The 17,652-nt window shown below is 49.3% G+C and overlaps 1 protein-coding gene across 1 annotated transcript in view; it reads left to right on the top strand.

Annotated features, from left to right (window-relative positions):
- The first annotated feature begins 604 nt into the window (after positions 1-604).
- LOC144805612 (uncharacterized) overlaps positions 605-17,652 on the top strand; it is a 97,666-nt gene continuing 80,618 nt past the window's right edge. The window contains exon 1 of the mRNA XM_078672136.1: positions 605-800. The gene's annotated coding sequence lies outside the window, so the exon portion shown is untranslated. The remainder of the gene's footprint in view (positions 801-17,652) is intronic.

Here is a 17,652-nt window from a genome sequence, read left to right as displayed (position 1 = left end):
TATGGGGTGCACAGGCAGCCTTGCATGGGGTGCACAGGCAGCCTTGTATGGGGTGCACAGGCAGCCTTTATGGGGTGCACAGGCAGCCTTGTTTGGGGTGCACAGGCAGTGCCATGTCCGATGCCCCCTGGCCAATCAGAGCCCGTGTGTGAAGCTTATTTGTGAGACTGGGTGAAGTTTATTAGGGTGCAGCACCTGCACGAGGACGTGTGGGGGGCGGGGAGGGGGGGGGCTGTGAGTAACACTCCGTTCGCTCCTCTTGTATTTTGTTTGCTCACAATTGTCCCTTTTGCCTCCTGTAACTCGTCCTCTGCTGTTGTAACGTGTTCTCTTGTCTTCTTCTGCTCGTGTCTCTTTGCTGTTCCTGTTCTGAAGCCTCCGACGCCTTCGGGTAAAGTCCGCGCGAGATAAAAACGCATCAGATAATATAAATCAATCAATAAGTGTGAGTGCACGAGCAGCACAGGAGGGGAGGCTGTGCAGGGCGGGGTGTGGCCCCCGCTCTATGATTGGCCCTTTCAGAAACCGGCCCCTCAGCCCTCCCTGGATCCTGCGGAGTGAGCAGAGAACGCACACTAACACTCACTCCAGCCTGCCCGTCCAGGCGCACTGCACTCTAGCGCCTTGAAGCTGCTGCCGCCGGCCGTCCTACACCCAGGGGTAGCAAAGAGGGTGTCCCCTGGAGAGGGGGGCTGACCGTCCAGCAGAGGGCGCAGAGCACCGACCTGCACCCAGGGGTGGCACAGAGGGCGCCCCCTGGAGACGGGGACCGACCGTCCAGCAGAGGGCGCAGAGCACGGGTGAGTGAGTGACTGAGGACTTCAGCTCCTGTGCAGCGCTCTCCGTCGAGCGCTTGGTCTCTAAGCGCTAGTCTTTGGGAGTCAGGTTGCACTGGCCTGAGGGGTCTATGGCGCAGCCCCGCTGGGGGTCGGTTTTGCTGATACTCTGATCCCATTAACCTGGGCGGAGGCTGCAGCAGCCTTGGGGGGTGTTTAGGGCTCAGTGTGACCGACTCCAGTGCCTGGGTGGGGGCACAGTCATGAGCACAACCGGGCAATCTGAGCAGGCACAGCCGAGGGGGGGGGGGGGAGGGGCTCCTCTGAGCAGGCACAGCAAGGGAGGCTCCTCTGAGCAGGCACTGCGGGGGGAGGGGGGCTCCTCTGAGCAGGCACAGCCAGGGGGGGCTCCTCTAAGCAGGCACAGCAAGGAGGGCACTCCTCTGAGCAGGCACTGCAAGGGTCTCCTCTGAGCAGGCACAGCCAGGAGGGGCTCCTCTGAGCAGGCACTGCAAGGGGGGCTCCTCTGAGCAGGCACTGTAAGCGGGGCTCCTCTGAGCAGGCACTGCAAGGGGGGAGCAGGGACTGCAAGGGGGGCTCCTCTGAGCAGGCACTGCAAGGGGGGCTCCTCTGAGCAGGCACTGCAAAGGGCGGCTCCTCTGAGCAGGCACAGCAAGGGGGGGGCTCCTCTGAGCAGGCACTGCAAGGGGGGCTCCTCTGAGCAGCCACTACAAGGGGGGGCTCCTCTGAGCAGGCACTGCGGGGGGAGGGGGGCTCCTCTGAGCAGGCACAGCCAGGGGGGGCTCCTCTAAGCAGGCACAGCAAGGGGGGCACTCCTCTGAGCAGGCACTGCAAGGGTCTCCTCTGAGCAGGCACAGCCAGGAGGGGCTCCTCTGAGCAGGCACTGCAAGGGGGGCTCCTCTGAGCAGGCACTGTAAGCGGGGCTCCTCTGAGCAGGCACTGCAAGGGGGGAGCAGGGACTGCAAGGGGGGCTCCTCTGAGCAGGCACTGCAAGGGGGGCTCCTCTGAGCAGGCACAGCAAGGGGGGGCTCCTCTGAGCAGGAACAGCAAGGGGGGGCTCCTCTGAGCAGGCACTGCAAGGGGGGAGCAGGGACTGCAAGGGGGGCTCCTCTGAGCAGGCACTGCAAGGGGGGCTCCTCTGAGCAGGCACTGCAAAGGGCGGCTCCTCTGAGCAGGCACAGCAAGGGGGGGGCTCCTCTGAGCAGGCACTGCAAGGGGGGCTCCTCTGAGCAGCCACTACAAGGGGGGGCTCCTCTGAGCAGGCACTGCAAGGGGGGCTCCTCCAGGGGTGCTCCTCTGAGCAGGCACTGCAAGGGGGGGCTCCTCTGAGCAGGCACTGCAAGGGGGGCTCCTCTGAGCAGGCACAGCCGGGGGAGGGGCTCCTCTGAGCAGGCACTGCAAGGGGGGGCGCCTCTGAGCAGGCTCTGCAAGGGGGGCTCCTCTGAGGAGGCACTGCTGGGGGGGCTCCTCTGGCTGTGCCCACCCTCAAGCAGGCAAGCAGTGTCCACCCTCCAGGGCCTGTGAGGCTGGTTGATGCCTGTAAGGAACCAGTGTCCATCCTTAAGGGCCTGTGAGGCTGGTTGATGCATGTATGAATGAATGAATTAAATATACACTTATATAGCACAAAACTGCCGCCCTACGGGTATCCTGGCGCCTGGATTGTCGAATAGACACCACAAAGCAGACTCAGTTGTCAGTGAGAGGATCTAAAGATCACCCTTTGGAAATAGCGTGGTTTTCAGGCTCTTCCTAAAGCATGTCAGGGAACTGGCCTGTCTAAGGTCCAGAGGTAACTCATTCCATACACGCGAGGCAGTCACACCACAGGCTCTGCCCCCATCCGCGACCTCTTAAATCCGGCAGTTGTTATCAGATTTACATTCGAAGAGCGGAGCAGCCTCCCAGGATTATACCAGGTAAACATCTCCTGCAGGGGGACAGGACCCTGACCAAGTACTGCCCTGTATATAATGCAGAGAGATTTAAAAGTGTCTTTTGGAGGTAGCGGAAGAACCTTCCGTAGCATGCGTAGCAAGGTGAAGCAAACACTGGCCGTTTATTTGGCTTGTGAGTCCATTTGAAGATTTTCATCCACCACTTTAGCCGGAATCGGGGGTTCATCCTCGGGGGTGAGTTTAAACTCCACCGATCGATGACAAGACATTCTAGTGGCAGGACAGTACACCACCTCTGTTTTCCCCCCTTTAAACTGTAGAGAATTTTTCCTACGCCAACCAGCAGTCTGGCGCGTACACTCCTGGAAGGTGTCCATAGATACTGCTTGTTTCCCCTCCAGGGAAAACACCCCTGTACCTTTCAGTCTCTCCGCTAACACGGTATGGCTCACCGTATCGAATGTAGCTGACATGTCCAGTAACACTAGGAGAGAGGAATTCCCATTGTCAGCACCCATTCGTAGATTGTTCATTACGGTTGCCAAAGCAGTCTCGGTACCGTCTTCCGGGCAGAAGCCATATTGGTCCCTGTCCAGCAGGAGATTGTCTTCAAGGTAGCACAATAGACTTTTACTAACTACCTTCTCTAACATTTTAACAGGATATGGCAGTAGAGAGATTGGCCTAAAATTTGCTGGATTAGAAGGGTACAGGGATGTTTTTTTAAGCAAAGGAGTTACTACTGCTTGCTTCTATACCTCTGGTACCTCCCCCTCCAGCGACTGACAACGGATCTTCCATAGCCAGGGAAAGGTTTCTTGACCAAACATTTTACAGATTTTATTTGGAAGAGGATCTAACGGGGAGCCAGAGGATATACTTTGAGCCAGCTGGTTAAAAGAATCCTCTGTGGGGGCATGAAAGATATTCAAAGAGGTTTCTATCTGAGATTCTGCATCTAACGTCCAGGCTAAATCATCCGGACCATCAGGATGTAGTTCTCCAACAATTTTTGTTATTTTTTCCTCGAAGAAAATGGCAATCTCATCGAAGAGTTTCTGCGATGCGACCACCTCATTGCTCGTGCAAGCAGGACTAGATAAATCCCTAAAAATATTAAAAAGCACTTTTGTGCTATTTGGAGCTTGCAGAACCGATTTAGCATAAAAGTCTGCTTTGGCCCTGACAATAGATTCCTTGTACTGGGCCTGTACCGATTTCAAGGCTTTCTTATCTGATTCTAGGTAGGCCCTCCTCCATTTCCTCTCGGCCTTTTTGCATGTACCCGTAGCTGTTTTAATTCATCATTATACCAGGAAGCAGAGATTTTTTCCTGTTTTTGATACGTTTTACTGGAGCTATTAAATCCAGGGTTCCTGCAATATAATTACAGTACGTCTGATAACTTTCACCTACAGGGGCCGAGGGAGTAAAGAGATTCTGATCCTGAAAGATCGGCAGTGCTCTATTTTTCACCAGCTTGACCCATTCTCTTCCTTTTCGATAGGTCGATGACTGGTTATTATTATCTTCTGAACTGGGTGTCATGATACGGAAATGAATTAAAGAATGGTCGGTCCAGCTTTGAGGCAGCACATCGACCACCTCAGGCTCGGCCTGGTTCGCAAACAGGAGATCTAAGACATGTCCTCCTAGATGAGTCGGTGGTAGGACCATTTGATGTAAATTAACGTTCTCACAAGTGTACCTTAAGTCTCTCAAATGGTTATCTAGGCTGCCGTTATCCCATAAGTTAAAATCCCCTGGTACGATCGTTCTCGAATGGGTGAGGCTCAGGTCAGCGATGGAGTTGAACAGATCTTGAAACTGGGTGTCTGCACCCGGGGGTCTGTAACAGACCACTCCTGTGAGTAGCCTACCTTTAGCCTCTTGAAATGAGAAGCCCAACCGTTCAATCCCAGTAACATCGTCTACTTGTAAAGGTGAGAAGTTCAATTTTTCCTTGAAAATCACCCCAACCCCTCCTCCTCTCCCAACAGTCCTTGGTTTGTGAAACTTTTTATATCCATCCGGGCAAGCAAAGCTCATTTGTACCAACGACTCAGTACGAGTCCACGGTTCTGTTAAAAAGAGGACGTCCATATCCATGTTTTCTAACACGTCGGACACCTCCTGATAATGTTTCACCAGGGATCTGCAATTAAGCATCCCACAACCGGTGTCAATCTTAAAAGGCCTGTGAGGCTGGTTGATGCCTGTAGGTAAGCAGTGTCAATCCTTAAGGGCCTGTGAGGCTGGTTGATGCCTGTAGACAACCGGTGTCAATCTTAAAGGGCCTGTGAGGCTGGTTGATGCCTGTAGACAACCAGTGTCAATCCTTAAGGGCCTATGAGGCTGGTTGATGCCTGTAGACAACCGGTGTCAATCTTAAAGGGCCTGTGAGGCTGGTTGATACCTGTAGACATCCAGTGTCAATCCTTAAGGGCCTGTGAGGCTGGTTGATGCCTGTAGACAACCGGTGTCAATCTTAAAGGGCCTTTGAGGCTGGTTGATGCCTGTAGGCAACAGGTGTCAATCCTTCAACAAAAGAGAGCCAGGAAGGAGAAAGCTTGTGCCCTGGACTGAAGACAGTGGTGAAACTGTGAGGGTAAATACAGTGCAGGGTGAAGAGAGGCAGCACCTGTGCTTGAATTCATTAGAGTGTAAACACATTATTTCTACCTGCTCCTAGTCAAAACGTATCACTTATAAAATGTAATGATGCATCCCAATGTTATCCAATAGGAAAGATGGGCCTTCAAGTAGTGAAAACAAATGTAGGGTTTTTTCACTACCAAGACATGTAATATTTAAAAACACATGTCCTACCTTTTACATACAGTGCACCCTGTCCTGTGGGTTGTTTAGGGCCTACCCTAGAGGCGACATATGTTTTTGAAAAGACGGTATGGGTCTAACAAAATGTTCATTTTACCAGGTCGAAATGGAAGTTTTAGGCTGCAGTTCCCAGCTGCAGTGGCAGGCCTAAGACATGTTTTAAAAGGCTACTTTAGTGCTTGGCATAATGGATGCTGCATGCCCACTTATAGCATTTAATTTACAGTCCCTGGGTATGTATAGTACCACATTACTGGAGACTAACGAGTAAATTAAATGTGGCAGTTGAATGCATGCCAACTTCATTGTTTAAAAGAGTAGCCCAAGCACGTTTGCTTTGGTTAGCAGTGGCACAGTGAACATAGTCCTAAAAGCCATCTAAAACTGGTTAAAAAACACAGGAGCAGTGAAAGCAAAAAGTTTGGTGGTGACCTTGCAGAGAGGGACAAGTCCAGCTGGTCTGAAGTCTTTTATCTTAGACTTCTTGTTGTTGCTTCCTGATAGGTGAAAGAAACTTCTAAATCATTTAAGAGTATAATCATATTTTTATTTTTTGACCTGAGTCCCTGGTTTATCTTTTAAGTGATATTATTTAGCTTTTTTATTTCTTAACTTTGCTGTAGGTGGCCAGGAGTTTCCCTTCTTCATTTCCACCAATATTTCATCACAATGTAATGCTGCGGAGGGTGTTGTCTTCAACATATGTACATTTCTTGTTAATGTACACATTTTCTAGGTTTTGTTTTACTTCTCTTTCGTAGGGCTACAGAGCCTTTGGTAGTCTCTAGATTTGTTTTGGTGGCTTGCGCTATATTTTCTCTACCAAGACATGCTTTGTGGGCACAGCACAATCGTCTTTTTTTAAATTGTCTGTGTCATTAATATTAGAGAATTCATTAAGGAATTTTCTGAAAAGATTTACTTTATCTGGATTATTCAGCAATTATTTGTAAAACTGTCAACTGGAGTTGTATACAGGGACAGAAGTGTTGTGAAATACCAGTGATATTGGAGTATGACCTGATAAAATTATTGATCCAAAGTTGACATCAGTGGGGATGTTGAGTAAGTGTTTTGATGTTGGGAGTAATATATCCTGATGTGTGAATTATGAACATTGGAGAGAGAGGTGTTTCTTGCTTTGTCACATTGGCAGTGTGCCATACAGCAAGGTTTATACTTTGAGTCAACTTAAAAAAAAGCATTGTTTGTGATAACATTTGCCACCATGTTGGGGAGTTGCAGTCTACCTGTGCCCCAGATTGCAGTGACTCAGCAGAGTCCGGAAGTGGTAGGGAGGCAGACTTCATCTGTTTCTTTCCCTTGCTCTGTGCTAAGACCTGTATGTGAAGCAGTCCACCCCAGCTCCCATTTTGTGTTAGCAAGTGAGTGAAACCAGCCATCCCCCCAAGCAATTGGGATATTTCTACATCAGAGAGAGATCAGAGGGTGCTCTAAGACAACAGTAATCCTCTGTTTAAGCTGTGTTTATTAGGGACTGTGCACTTCGTTTTTGGCCAGGAAAAGGGAGTACAATTTTATACAAACAGTATTGTTAGAGGACAAGTTTGTTAGGCCCTTACCTGCAGAAGTCCAAAGTTTGGATTGAGCCTGTTTGTCTCCTAGGAGATTTCTGAATATTTGGACCAGCTTCCAACTCCCTGGCCAGCAAACCTTGTCTGAGGTCGCTGCGACCTTATATAGTCTGCTATTGGTTGGTACATGTGTGCACTGATTGGTGATTGTATCTGGTGTTGCTATTGGATTAGGGTTAGTGTCTTCATTGGTTGGGTATTTGAGGGTTCTGTTTGGGTTCTGGGTTTGTGACTCAATCAATGTATTGTTGGTACTAGGGCTATGGCTAGGGTGAGGATTTCTATTGGAAGTAGGGACTAGGGCTTCAAGTGTGATTGGTTGTTGGGACTAGGGTGGTATTAGGGTTGGGGCTAGGGCTTTAATTGGAAGTAGCGATTAGGGCTTCTGGTGTGATTGGTTGGTGGGCTAGGTATGGGACTAAGAGTAGAGTTAGGTTTTTTATAGGAAGTAGGGACAAGGGCTTCCTGTGCCATTGCTTGCTTGGGCTTGGGTTGAGACTATTGGTATGGCTAGGGCCTCTATTGGACGTAGAGATCAGGATTTTTGAACTTATTGGGTGCTTGGACTAGGGCTACGATTGGCTGTAAGGTCCTGGTCTCCTATTGGTTTTAGATTTTAGGGCTAGTGTTGTGATTGGATAGTGTTAGGGGTAGGGTTCCCTTTGACTCAAGGGGGTCAGCTGATTAATTGGGTGATAAAAGGTAAAGCTTAGGGTATATCAGCCTGGGCGTCGAGGCTAAAGGCAGAGAGGACAAGGGCAATTGCTTGTTTGAGCCTGGTCGAGAATGTTTGAGCCCACTAGTCGAGCCTAGGGCCAGAAATGCTGGCCATTTTTCCATTCAGTAATACCCAGCCTACACCATTCACATTCACAAACGGAGCAACACACTCACCACACCAAATATACACCACACACTTACTACAAACCAACACTATGCACAAATCCATGTCTCAGCACTCACTACAAATCCACACAAACCACACCTATACACACTTCTATCCCAGCTACCACACATTTCCACTATCTTCTACAAACAATACACAACTCTATCCTAAATAACCAACCAATCCACTCATCACTAACACAACCCCATTCCACACCATACTTAACTACATCCCATTCAGACATGCACTCCTTGCTCTAATTACTCCTAACAGACCACTTTTCATCCCTAATAAACATATAATCAGCCATCCATCATTTATCTAACCAACACCCTCCTCTTCCTTCTACCATATTAACACAAACACACAACACATACACTGCACAGCACCACACTTTTAAACTCTTGCAACAAACCAATCTAAGACAAACACTCTTACCTTTACTTCATTCCCTTCTACACAAAACATACACTCTACTCATAAACACATGATCACCCCCTCTACCTTACAATCCCCTCTCACAAACAATACTCTACAAACAAATCCATTGCATGAAGCAAATACACCAGAAACTCTTTTCACTACTCCTCAAAAACAAAACCTATCACGCACACCAACACAGCAAGATCTTCCAAGCACAACACCTCATAATACTTACCATCACAAAATACAAGCTTACACCCACCTTTCAAACCACACAAAGGAACACACACCAATGCCAAGCTTTCTCTCTTTCACCACATCTAGCTCAGTGTGTGGTGCTGTGTTCAGTGTGTGGCTGTGTGTAGTGCACGAGTGTGTGTGGCTGTGCTCAGTGTGGTTGTGTGTAGTGCATGAGTGTGTGTGGATGTGCTTAGTGTGGTTGTGTGTAGTGCACGAGTGTGTGTGTGGCTGTGCTCAGTGTGTGGTAGTGTGTAGTGTACTAGTGTGTGTGGCTGTGCTCAGTGTGGTTGTGTGTAGTGCACGAGTGTGTGTGGCTGTGTTCAGTGTGTGGTTGTGTGTAGTGCATGAGTGTGTGTGGCTGTGCTCAGTGTGTGGTTGTGTGTAGTGCATGAGTGTGTGTGGCTGTGATTAGTGTGTGGTTGTGTGTAGTGCATGGGTGTGTGTGGCAGTGCTCAGTGTGTGGTTGTGTGTAGTGCACAAGTGTGTGGTGGCTGTGCTCAGTGTGCGGTTGTGTGTAGTGCATGAGTGTGTGTGGCTGTGCTCAGTGTGGTTGTGTGTAGTGCACGAGTGTGTGTGGCGGTGCTCAGTGTGTGGTTGTGTGTAGTGCATGAGTGTGTGTGGCTGTGCTCAGTGTGTGGTTGTGTGTAGTGCATGAGTGTGTGTGGCTGTGATTAGTGTGTGGTTGTGTGTAGTGCATGGGTGTGTGTGGCAGTGCTCAGTGTGTGGTTGTGTGTAGTGCACAAGTGTGTGGTGCCTGTGCTCAGTGTGCGGTTGTGTGTAGTGCATGAGTGTGTGTGGCTGTGCTCAGTGTGTGGTTGTGTGTAGTGCATGAGTGTGTGTGGCTGTGATTAGTGTGTGGTTGTGTGTAGTGCATGGGTGTGTGTGGCAGTGCTCAGTGTGTGGTTGTGTGTAGTGCACGAGTGTGTGGTGGCTGTGCTCAGTGTGTGGTTGTGTGTAGTGCATGAGTGTGTGTGTGGCTGTGCTCTGTGTTGTTGTGTGTAGTGCACGAGTGTGTGTGGCTGTGCTCAGTGTGTTGTTGTGTTTAATGCAGTTTAGAGAGGATATGCTGGGGAGGAACGTGGGGGTTATACCACACTCACTCCCCCGCTCTCTGATTGGCCGTTTCAGGGTCCGCACCTGTTCGGGCCCCTCAACGGCTGAAAGCAGAGGCCCCCCCCAGCCCTCGTGGGTGAGCAGAGCCCCCCCCCCTCTGCTTCACTCCAGCCTCACCACCGTGGTGTCCAGGCGCTCTGCACTCTAGCGCCTTGAAGCAGCTTCTATTCGCTGACATAGAGAGAGGATACCCCCGGGAGAGGGGGCCATGACCGTCCGGCACTGGTGAGGGAGTAGCCACCACTCCCCCCCACCTCCACTGCACCCCCCGCCCCGCCCCACCTCCTTCACTCCGACCTCCACCGCTGTGTGTCTCTCTAGGGCGCCAACGTGTCTCACTGATGGACTTCATTCGGCTGGTGACTGCTGCTATGGGTCGGTGGGAGTTTGCATTAATCTTCCTGTGTGAGGTGAATGTGCCACAGTACAGAGGGTCACACCAGGTGTCTGCTCTGACTCGCCTCACCATCTCCTGTGTGAGGTGAATGTGTCACGGTACAGAGGGTCACACCAGGTGTCTGCACTGACTCGCCTCACCATCCCCTGTGTGAAGTGAATGTGCCACGGTACAGAGGGTCACACCAGGTGTCTGCACTGACTCGCCTCACCATCTCCTGTGTGAGGTGAATGTGCCACGGTACAAAGGGTCACACCAGGTGTCTGCACTCTGCACTGACTCGCCTCACCATCTCCTGTGTGAGGTGAATGTGCCACGGTACAGAGTGTCACACCTGGTGTCTACAGTGTCTCGCCTCACCATCCCCTGTGTGAGGTGAATGTGTCATGGTACAGAGGGTCACACCTGGTGTCTGCAGTGTCTCGCCTCACCATCTCATGTGTGAGGTGAATGTGCCACGGTACAGAGGGACACACCTGGTGTCTGCACTGACTCGCCTCACTATCCCCTGTGTGAAGTGAATGTGTCATGGTACAGAGGGTCACACCAGGTGTCTGCACTGACACGCCTCACCATCTCCTGTGTGAGGTGAATGTGTCACGATACAGAGGGTAACACCAGGTGTCTGCACTGACTCGCCTCACCATCCCCTGTGTGAAGTGAATGTGCCACGGTACAGAGGGTCACACCAGGTGTCTGCACTGACTCGCCTCACCATCTCCTGTGTGAGGTGAATGTGCCACGGTACAAAGGGTCACACCAGGTGTCTGCACTCTGCACTGACTCGCCTCACCATCTCCTGTGTGAGGTGAATGTGCCACGGTACAGAGTGTCACACCTGGTGTCTACAGTGTCTCGCCTCACCATCCCCTGTGTGAGGTGAATGTGTCATGGTACAGAGGGTCACACCTGGTGTCTGCAGTGTCTCGCCTCACCATCTCATGTGTGAGGTGAATGTGCCACGGTACAGAGGGACACACCTGGTGTCTGCACTGACTCGCCTCACTATCCCCTGTGTGAAGTGAATGTGTCATGGTACAGAGGGTCACACCAGGTGTCTGCACTGACACGCCTCACCATCTCCTGTGTGAGGTGAATGTGTCACGATACAGAGGGTAACACCAGGTGTCTGCACTGACTCACCTCACCATCTCCTGTGTGAGGTGAATGTGTCACGATACAGAGGGTCACACCAGGTGTCTGCACTGACACGCCTCACCATCTCCTGTGTGAGGTGAATGTGTCACGATACAGAGGGTAACACCAGGTGTCTGCACTGACTCACCTCACCATCTCCTGTGTGAGGTGAATGTGTCACGATACAGAGGGTCACACCAGGTGTCTGCACTGACACGCCTCACCATCTCCTGTGTGAGGTGAATGTATCACGATACAGAGGGTAACACCAGGTGTCTGCACTGACTCACCTCACCATCTCCTGTGTGAGGTGAATGTGCCACGGTACAGAGGGTCACACCAGGTGTCTGCACTGACACGCCTCACCATCTCCTGTGTGAGGTGAATGTGTCACGGTACAGAGGGTCACACCAGGTGTCTGCACTGACTCGCCTCACCATCTCCTGTGTGAGGTGAATGTGTCACGGTACAGAGGGTCACACCAGGTGTCTGCACTGACTCGCCTCACCATCTCCTGTGTGAGGTGAATGTGTCACGGTACAGAGGGTCACACCTGGTGTCTGCACTAACTCGCCTCACCATCTCCTGTGTGAGGTGAATGTGCCACGGTACAGAGGATCACACCAGGTGTCTGAGCTGACTCGCCTTACCATCTCCTGTGCGAGGTGAATGTGTCACTTCAGAGAGGGTCGCACCAGGTGTCTGCACTGAATCACTTCACCAACTTCCTGTGCGAGATGAATGAGTCACTGCACAGACACACCTGGTGGCTGCGCTGACTCGCCTCACCATCTCCTGTTAGAAGTGAATGTGCCACGGTGCAGAGGGTCACACCAGGTGTCTGCACTGACTCTCTTGACCATCTTCCTCTGTGAGTGGAATGTGTCATTGCACAAAGGGTCAAACTGGGTTCTGTGCTGACACGCTTCACCATCTTACTATGTGAGGTGAGTGTGCCTCGGTACAGAGGGTCACACCAGGTGTCTGCAGTGACTCACCTCATCGTCTCCTGTGTGAGGTGAATGTGTCACTTCAGAGAGGGCCACACCGGGTGTCTGTACACAATTAACATAATTATTAATTAATATTTATTATCAACTAATTATTAAATACAAATGAATTACTTCCCACACTTTTACCATTATATCCCCACAACGCGGACCAAAACATTTACGCAATTACCAGAATTAATGATCAATTAATTAATTAATATTAATTAATAACTAATTATTAATTGATTAAAACTATATTACTTTCAACCCTATAAACCCTACAACCCACACATAAAATTTACCCCCAAAAAATGTAAATCACAATTAACAGTTAAATATCAAATTCATAAATACACTACAGAACTAAAAAACACAAAATGTATTTAAATTAAATGTAATAACTACTAAAAATGTAACACATACATTAAAAAACATAAACAACAATTACAAAAAAGTTACATCACATACATTTAAATAAATACTAAAATACATAACACTGATTAAAAAACGATGTTTTATTGCAAACGATAAATGACTTCTATATTTTAAAAATTGACATTACTTACGTTCATATCGCTATTTTTAACATTGATATTCTTGACGCCGATATTTCCATGTCAAGATATTTTAAACCTGATATTCTTGCCTGTCGATTATTGCAACTCGATATTTTGTCTAAACACCAGATGAAATTGGTATGAAAGAATTACCTCATAAAGATATTCAAATCTAGCAAGAGTGGGGAAACAAAACCCAAGATTATCGAAAGTAATGATATGGCTGAGGAGATGAGGTGTATTGAATGTTTTAAATGTGGTGAAGTGGGCCATTATGCTAATGACAGAACATGTCCGGCTATTGGACACTTTTGTAGAAACTGCTAAGTTAAAGGTCATTTTGCTAAGGTTTGCAAAAATAGAATTCACAATGTTAATGGTGGAGCCAGTAAACAATGTCAGATTAGAGAGGTTAGACAAGATGAAGAGCCTAATTTGGAGGAAGATATACTAGGTGTGTAAGGAGTGATAGAGAATAATAAGGATTTTGTGTGGCAGAAATAGGAGAACATACTTTTATTGGAGATGATGTATTACACAGTTTTCTTGATGTACATATGTCTCCACCAGATATTTTATTGGTGGGTTAAGGGAATAAACCCGGTTGATGTGATTGAGTGTTTTCTTTAGCTTACAAAGGGAAACAAATGATGCTAAGATATATGTTGCCAAAGAAGGTTCATGTTTATTGGGGTGGCCACAACAAAGGGATTTAATGTTTAAACTTGATGACAACAATCATGAGCAATTATTAGGGTATGAAGATTTGATTGCTCAGGTGAAGGAGGATAGTTCCAAGGGCTTAGAAAATATGTTCCTGTTGGACAGGCCTCATGGCCGGCCCGTCCCCTCCCCGCATGGCGGGGCACGGACCCCTGCTCCTCCTGTTCCCCGGACAAGAACCACCCCTGCAACCCGCCGGGGCAACCCCCGGCCCTTCCCCGACGGACCCCTGGCTCCTGAACACCACCGCATCGGCTGGCCCGGGTCCCTTCCAGAACCCCGGTCTCCGGCCCAACCGCCATTTTTGACACTACACGACCAGGCCTCGTGGCCTCGGGTCGACCCCGGCCTCGGGCCCAGCCAGGCCCCGACATCGAGGCACCACCATCCACCCAGGGGGTGAAGAGACCACTTGGCAGGTCAATGGGAGAAGGAGTGTCGATGGCTTCCCTCCTCCAGGTGTCGATTGCCCCCAGCCTCCCCGGGCGCTGGCTCCACCCCCCTGCTGGGTGTCTGGACTCCCTCATCCCGGACCTTCCGACCTCCAAGTGCGAGGGTCCGGACATCAAAGGGCGCCAGACCTATAACTGGGGCAGCTCCAGAGCAGGAAGGCAGTTTTATCCTGGAGTCGAGAGACACCGAGACGAACTCATCTTCAAGGCCTGCTGGCGCTGCCGCGGCCCTCCTCGTCGTAAACCATCTTCAAGGCCTGCTGGCGCTGCCGCGGCCTTCCTCGTCGTAAACCATCTTCAAGGCCTGCTGGCGCTGCCGCGGCCTTCCTCGTCGTGAACCATCTTCAAGGCCTGCTGGCGCTGCCGCGGCCCTTCTCGTCGTAAACCATCTTCAAGGCCTGCTGGCGCTGCCGCGGCCTTCCTCGTCGTGAACCATCTTCAAGGCCTGCTGGCGCTGCCGCGGCCCTTCTCGTCGTAAACCATCTTCAAGGCCTGCTGGCGCTGCCGAGGCCCTCCTTGCGAACCATACAGCTCGAGGATTGTGAGCTCTCCCTCTGCTGCCCCTGTACCGGACCGGTACTCAGACTGTCCCGCTACCCTTTTCCCCAAAGAGACTAGAATTGACAGGACCCTCGTATCCTGGTCCTGCTGTATCGTCAGTCACCTTGCCTAAAAGAGATATATAAAAGTGTGCAGAACTCATCTCTGTGTGGTGTCTATCTGTGGGGGGGAAGTTACTTGTCTGTATGATTCCCGGAGAGGGCCCCCACCGGAGGCCTCTCCCCCTGTACTCGGCCGACCCTCCGGGTCCCCGTCTAACAGTTCCCTAGGGTATTTTTAACCGATTTAGGATTATTGAAAGATTTTATTCACATGATAATTCTTTAAGAGGGTGCTGAAATGAAATTTCATAAAGTTTGAAACGTGCCCATATCAATGCAAAAAGCTCTGAAGAAAGAATTGGAAAGATTATGTAATTTAGATATAGAAGAAATGGAGTCCTAAGATTGGTTGTCTCCAGTTTTCGTTGTACACAAATATAGTGGGAACATTAGATTATGTGTGACTTTGAGGGATTTAAACAACTGTGTGTGGGTAGATCGCCATTTCTGCCCAATATTGGAGACATTTTTGCAAAGCTAAAGGGTGCTACAGTGTTCACAACTCTAGATAATTGCTTTGCATGATGGTAGTAAGCCTTATACATCGTTCATAACTTCAGTAAGCCTTATACATCGTTCATAACTTCAGCAAGCCTTATACATCGTTCATAACTTCAGCAAGCCTTATACATCGTTCCTAACTTCAGGGGGCGCTTTTTGCAAATAGAGAATGCTGTAAGGTCTAAATGTGGCATCAGCTGTATTCCAACGCATTATGCACAAATTGTTTAAAGATATTAATAATGTTATGTACTTTCAAGACGTTATTTTGGTGTGGGAAAATCAAAACAAAAGCATGCAGAAACTTTGGTAAAAATGTTAACCATTCTTGTGAATAGCGGTTTGACAATACCTAAAGAGAAATGTAGGTTTGAAAGAGATTCTGTAGATTATTTAGGTCATAATATTTCTAGTCATCGTATTGCACCCAAGGATAGCTTAGTGAGAACTATTGAAGATGCATCAGAAGACAAGGATCAACTAAGATAATTTGTAGGTTTAGCAGAATATTATGCTTAATTAATTTCAATTTTACAAATAAGACTGTACACACAAGAGAATTACTTAAGCTAAAGCACATGTTTGACTGGTTCAATGATTGCAAGTATGAATTCAGCAATTTAAAACAATGCATTGCTAGTGCACCCACACTAGCACAATTTGACACCAATGGTAAGACTATAATAACCACAGATGCCAGCGATGTGTGTCTGGGTGCGTTGCTAATGCAAGAAAAGGATGGAAAGGTGGTAAATACAGCTTTTGCTTCAAACCTTCCAGGGGTGTGGAGAATAAGTACTCAACGTCAGAAAAAGAAGTCGTTGTTTGCTGGTGGGCAGTTTAGTATTTTAAAAAATATGTATATGGTATGGAATTTGATAGAAGGACAGATCATTGTACGTTAATTGATTTATTTTTTACATGCAGGTGTAGGAGGGCTACACAAAGAGTGGCAAAATGGCAGCATAGATTTCCATTCTCAGGTAAAATACATTCTGGGAGCCAGTAATGTCCTTGCTGATTGTTTATCAAGGCTACCAATACACATCAGCGATGAATTACAGTTAGGTGATACTGATATGGTAGAGTAATACAGATTTATGACATTTCAGAAGGGTGTTTAGCTGAATATTAATGGAGGGAGGCTAGTGAAGATGATATTGAGATGCAATTAGTGCTAAAGGACATTAAATCCAGGTGGCCAAAGAAAAATATGTTAGATGAAAATGTATTAGCATATTGGGATGTGGAGCGCGAATGGTCTGAATTTAATGGGATGTTGACATCCAGGTATGAGTAGCATGAAACAGAGGGTAAGATGTGATGTTTGGTGGCCTAGTGTGGACAGGGAGATTGAAGGCAAGGTAAGATTGTGCATAAAATTTGCAACAAATAATAAATCGCAGAAAGTTGTTAAATATTAGAAAGGTCCCATGACAAGACCCAGCAGAGTTTGGGAGAGAGTATCGCTAGATATTGAGGGGCCTATGTGTTTAGTCAAATGTCCAGTGTTTGGATGTATGACGTTACAACGCATGCATTTACCACGCATGCCTTTACAACGCGGTTTTTACATCGCAATCCTCTACTGCCCTTGCTGCTGTCGGCAAAGTCTCGCTCAGAGAGCACTGCGGACCTTTCTAGACCCCTAACTGCCTCCACGGACCCGCCCGCCTGTCTCCCGCTGCCCGCCCGCTCTGATTCCAGCTAGAGCGGGGCCGCCGAGAGGAGACCGGCGAGGGGCGAACTACATCCCCCAGAAGCCCTTGCTGGGGTCCGTGTCACCGGGGAGCGCCAGGCGGCGCATTTAAATCGCATCAGCCCCATCGAGAGGGGGAACCTCTACTGCCCTTGCTGCTGTCGACAAAGTCTCGCTCAGAGAGCACTGCGGGCCTTTCTAGACCCGTGACTGCCTCCACGGACCCGCCCGCCTGTCTCCCGCTGCCCGCCCGCTCTGATTCCAGCTAGAGTGGGGCCGCCGAGAGGACACCGGCGAGGGGCGAACTACATCCCCTAGAAGCCCTTGCTGGGGTCCGTGTCACCGGGGAGCACCAGGCGGCGCATTTAAATCGCATCAGACCCGTCTCGCGGGACGCCGGGCGAAGCCCGGGCAAAGGGCGGGCCCGTTTTAGCCCTTTCTAGACTGTTCCAGGCTGGGCTGGGCCACTCCCCTTGGTTCTTCATTCAAGCTACATGCATCCCGACAACCCAGGTACGTTTATTCTATCATTCGCTGTTGTCGCTACCAGACCTAACGTAACTCCCTAGGAAGAGTCCTAGACTCACCCACCATGACCCGGGAGACTAGAAGTAAGACAGCTATGACCAACGCTTTACTTACTGGCCCCATCGACCGCTTTATCTCAAGGACTAACGAAGTCATTAACCAGAGCATATCCCTTCTAGAGCGAAAGGTGTCACAAGACCTTGCTATCGCTAGA

Source organism: Lissotriton helveticus (assembly GCF_964261635.1).
Source record: "Lissotriton helveticus chromosome 1_1 unlocalized genomic scaffold, aLisHel1.1 SUPER_1_unloc_16, whole genome shotgun sequence".
Lineage (NCBI taxonomy): Eukaryota > Metazoa > Chordata > Amphibia > Caudata > Salamandridae > Lissotriton > Lissotriton helveticus.
The sequence above is the reverse complement of the archived record's forward strand: the minus strand, read 5'-3'. Positions and strand labels throughout refer to the sequence as shown.